Below are 5531 nucleotides of genomic sequence, written 5' to 3'. Positions count from 1 at the left end.
TCCTGAAAGGACACACTATGGACATGGGGTCCAGACCAGAAAGTTGCTTTGCAGACTCTAAAGGACAGTTTAACCAGTGACACCACAATGTCATACTTCTACCCAGGCAGGGAAACTGAACTGATTTTAGATGCCAGCCCTGTTGGTTTTGGTGCCAATGTGAAAAAGGGGTGGAACATATAATTGCAAATGCTTGTCGCTCTCTCAGTGATGTGATATATTCACAGACAGAAAGGGGAGCTCTGGCCACTATGTGGAGCTTTGAGCACTTCCACCTGTACATATATGGTCATGCTTTGACACTAGTGACAGACCACAAAGCATTTGAGATCATATAGAACAATCCGAGGTCAAAACCGCCTGCTATGATGGGGACTGAGGCTCCAGCCATTTAACTCAAGGTGGAGTACAGAAAGGGAACCGACAACCTGCAGACTATATGTCTAGTCACCCCATCCCATCTCATACATTTGACAGCGCACATGCAGCAAAAGTAGCAGAAGAGTATGTGAACTTCATTTCGAATCATGCAACACCAAATACCATGACACTTGATGAGATCCAATCAGAGATGCTCAAAGATCCAATCCTGCAAGAGGTTAGTGAATGCATCAAACATAATCAAGACATGCTGATGCACTCAAGCAATTCAAACAAGTGAGCAGTGAACTGACGACGTCACATCCATCAGACTTTGTTCTACAGGGTACTAGAATAGTCTTTGCCACTGCCCTAAAAGACAGAGTCATACAGCTAGCCCACGAAGGACATCAGGACATTTATTGTAAAGACAAAAGCCTTACTCAGAAGTAAGATGTGGTTTCCAAACATTGATCGCAGAGCAAAAGCAGCAGTACGAGCCTGTCTTGTGTGTCAAGCCGATACACCAGTTGCACACACTGAACCACTCCAAATGTCAGAAACTCCCTGGCACAGTGTTAGTGCAGACTTCTATGGACCACTCCCAACTGGAGAGTACTGGCTTGTCATCATTGATGATTACACACGCAACCCAGTGTTGAGTGTCAGATCGACCTCAGCCAATACGGTCATTCCAGTCTTGGACAAAGTGTTTTATATGTTTGGGTTCCCTAAAAACTGACAATGGTCCCCCGTTCAATAGTGACCAGTTTTCCCAGTTTGCAGACTATCTAGGTTTCCATCACCGTCGGATCACACCACTGTGGCCCCAAGCAAACGGCACAGCTGAAAGATTCATGCGCACACTGGGCAAAGCTTAGCCTGGCGACGCCATCCTACGTACTTCCGCCCAAAGATTTTGGCTCCGCACATAGTCTGGCCAAATCCCCCTACCTCGGTTCGCTCAGTGTTTTGCCAATCAGCAAACAGTTGCGAGTGGTGATGCAGAACTCACGCGCGGAGTCCATTGTAGTCCATATAATTGTAGTTCAACCGCAGCGGAAATAAACATGGCGACGGAAGAACGCCAGAAGCTATCCATGAAGTTGTCTCAACTCTGGAGAGCATTACACAATTATAACAAGAGCAAGAGGAATGCCTCGTCAATTTTGTTAGTGGCAAGGATGTCGTAGCTCTCCTTCCAACTGGCTTTGGGAAAAGTTTGATTTATCAAATGGTACCGGTATAATGAAAGCGGATGTGGGAAGCGTGATTCGCGAGCTAGAGCCTCGCGAGAGTAAGCATGAACCTCGGCGCATAACCTACGTCCTTTCTAAACATTACTGATTGGTTAAGGGAACTCCAATGAATTTAAGTTGCTGAGTAAGGTCCCACCCTCCATGGAAACGGATTCCTCTTGGGTTTTTCCAGACTGTTTGACGGAGTCAATTCAATTCAATTCAATTCATTTTTATTTATATAGCGCCAAATACAACAAATGTCATCTCAAGGCACTTAGATAGTAAGTCCAATTCAAGCCAATTGGAATTCAATTAATTAATAATAATCATAATTCATAAAATAATCCAATTCGTTCATATAGAGCCAATTCAAAAACAATTTCCTAGCTAAGAAAACCAACAGATTGCACTGAAAACTTTTTGTTTTTCGGTCCAATCTCCCGGCCTGAGCGGCGTGCCTGAGGCGACTGTGGAGAGAAACGACTCCCTTTTAACAGGAAGAAACCTCTGGCAGAACCAGACTCAGGAAGGGTGGCCATCCGCCTCGACCAGCTGGGGTTTGAGAAGACAGAAAGGGGGGGGGGGGGGGGGGGGGGGGGGGGGGGCGGCGGCGGCGGCACTGTAACACCATTCAAAGGATATCTGTTGGAACAGGGAAACACGAGTTAATGACCACAATAATATCACATATACATAAAGAGAGTAAAGTGAGGAAAGGTGTGACAGATGAGGCCCCCCAGCAGTCTAGGCCTATAGCAGCTTAACTATGGGATGTTTCAGGATCACCTGAGCCATCCCTATTCAAGGTAAACACAAGAAACTTGTGCTAACGAAAATAAATAAATAAATAAAGGACCAGACTCAGTGAGTAATTCCCTATACTCCCTATATAGATCCATATATAGAACCATCTTTTACAGCCACAAGCTACCTCAGCCTCTCACCAACTGCACACCAGTCACAGCGGGGTGGGGATGCAAACCCTGGTTCGGGTAGGGGGAGAAATAAAAGAGGTAAGATAAGCGGGAATGGGATTCAAACCCTGGTTCGGGTAGGGGGTAATGAAAGTATAGAAGGTGCCAGAGGTGGAGGCAGGACAAGACACACTAGCAGATTCAGCAGACAAAGTCAACAGTCGGCTTTCGCCCAGGCTAGGCAAAGCTATTCATGTGGCCAAAACAATATGGCGCCGTCTTAACAAGCAGCAATTAAGACTGGAAATTTACTTTTTTTTTTAGACTCACCTAACGTTTTATTTTAAGCATTTATATTTATTTAATGTTGTTTACGTTAGGCCGACTTAGGTTGGGATGAAGAACTGTTGATTTTTAAAGCGAATTTGAAGATTTGAAGAACGTGCTAGATCCAAGATGGCGAGCCACCGAATGGACTGTGTGTGAACTGAGCGTGAGCCAGGAGCAATACGCCCTCTGCTGGATGTTGCCTGTTTAACATCTGATCTGGTAGGATTTATCCACATTTTCCAACAAAAACTCCAGTGGATTCAGGATAAGAACAGGACTGCTAATTCTGGAACAAAGGGTTAGTTGACTCAACAGGAAAAGACTTTTATTCTGTGGTTAACTGATTGTTCAGTCTTTTGCTGGATTATTTTTAGTTCTGTACGTTTTTGCAATTTTTTTTTTTTTTTACGACCATACATGATTATATTGTAAAAGTGTTTTTACAGTACAACTGTGAATTGTTTGTTGTAAAAAACAACCAAAGAACAAAGGTATATTTGAAATTCAAAGGTACCTATATTGAACTTGAAAAGAACTTGAAATAAAAGAATACTTAAACAACAAAATAGAAGTTAACTAACCAATAGTTTGAACTAAAACTAAATTAAACTAAAGGTTGCAAACTATCAGGATAAAACTAAATTAACTCCTGTTAAATCTAACTAAAAGGTTTAAACAAATAAGGGGATTTATTTCATGCTCAATATTTGTATGTTTCCTGTCTGTATTAAAAATAAGAAGCCGGCATTTAAACTTGTTCTGTGGTCTGTGGTCTTCTTCCTTTAAAGTTGCTTACTGTAGTCGAACCTGGGTTATCCAATATTGGTTCATAGAAGATTATTCTACTACTGGTTTGTATGCTAGTACATACTATACAGCCCATTTCCTGTAAGTAACTTTCGTAGGTGTTACATTCTCATCAACAGTAATGGACCAAGCTACAATGGACTATATAGTATAACAGTATAACTCATAGTAATGCATGTGCACAATTCATTTTTGTATTCAAACATTTTATGCATATCAACAATCAATTACACTTTTAGACATATATCTTTATTAGAAACATGCTAATAATGCAACATTAAACACACATCCCTCTTTGTGGCACAGTTTCTTCAAATGTCCACCTTTGAACTGGCCAAAGCTAGTAAAACAGTCCCACGAAGAATGGTTGCTGCATATAGCTTTTCAAGATGGCGCCACGGACAGCAGCCTCGGTGTTGGTGTGCTTTGTTTTTTAATGGTTTCTGCTGCGAGACCCGGAGCTCTTTCTCCGAAGAAGAGCTCCACAAACAACCTGCGACTGGCCAACCAGCTGACTGAGTTCTTCTGTCGCTTTGAAAGACGATGGAGTAGACCTGACACCATCCCCCATGACACGTCCCACCAGCCACAGCCCAGGAACTCCACCCACCCCACCTCAGCAGGAGCTTCAGGCTCTCCTCCACTCACTGGGACACCTCCTCCCCCCTCAGTTGTTTAGGAAGCAGAACCCCCAGAAGGCAGCAGGACCTGACTCTGTCTCCCTGTCCACCTTGAAGCACTGTGCTGATCAGCTGTCTCCACTGTTCACAGACATTTTCAACAGCTCACTGAAGACTTGCCACATGCCAGCCTGCTTCAAGGCCTCCAACATTATCCCCATCCCTAAAAAACAAGGATCAGAGGACCTAACGACTACAGGCCTGTCGCCCTGAACTCTGTGGTCATGAAGTCTTTCGAACGCCTTGTTCTGTCACACCTCAAATCCATCACAGATCCACTCCTGGACCCCCTGCAGTTCGCCTAGAGATCCAACAGATTTGTAGACGAACATGGCCCTTCACTTCATCCTCCAGCACCTTGACCTCGCAGGAACCTACGTCAGGATGCTGTTTGTGGACTTCAGCTTCTCCTTCAACAACATCATCCCGGCTCTTTTTCAGAACCAGCTCTCCCAGCTGAGTGTGCTTGACTCCACCTGCAGGTGGATCACAGACTTCTTGTCCAACAGGAAGCAACACGTGAAACTGGGGAAACATGTCTCTGACTTAAAGACCATCAGCACTGGTTCCCCTCAGGGCTGCATTCTTTCCTCTCTGCTCTTCTCCCTGCACACCAACAGCTGCAACTCCAGTCACCAGTCCGTCAAGCTCCTGAAGTTCGCGAATAACACAACTCTCATCAGACTCATCTTTGGTGACTGATCGTCTGGAGACCTGGTGCAGGGAAAACAACTTCCTGCTCAACATCGTCAAGACAGTGGAGATGGTTGTGGATTTTAGGAAGAGCGCACCCCCACCTGCCCCCATCACCATGTGGGAATCCCCAGTGAACATTCAATTCAATTCAATTCAATTCAATTCAATTCAATTAAAAAATACTTTATTTATCCCAGAGGGAAATTAAATGTTGATGTAACTCATTATGGAGTCCTTCCAGTTCCTGGGCTCCATCATCACCCAGGACCTGAAGTGGGAGCTGAGCATTAGCAACCTCGCCAAAAAAGCCCAGCAGAGGATGTACTTCCTGAGGCAGTTGAAGAAATTCAACCTGCCAAAGGGCAATGATGGTGCACTTCTACTCTACCATCATTGAGTCCATCCTCACCTCCTCCATCACCGTCTGTACGCTGCTACCACAGCCAGGGACAAGGCCAGAGTGCAGCGTATCATTCCCTCTGCTGAGAAGGTGATTGGCTGCA

This window comes from Odontesthes bonariensis, chromosome 17 (genome assembly GCF_027942865.1).
Source record: "Odontesthes bonariensis isolate fOdoBon6 chromosome 17, fOdoBon6.hap1, whole genome shotgun sequence".
Taxonomy (NCBI): domain Eukaryota; kingdom Metazoa; phylum Chordata; class Actinopteri; order Atheriniformes; family Atherinopsidae; genus Odontesthes; species Odontesthes bonariensis.
Note: the sequence above shows the minus strand (reverse complement) of the source record.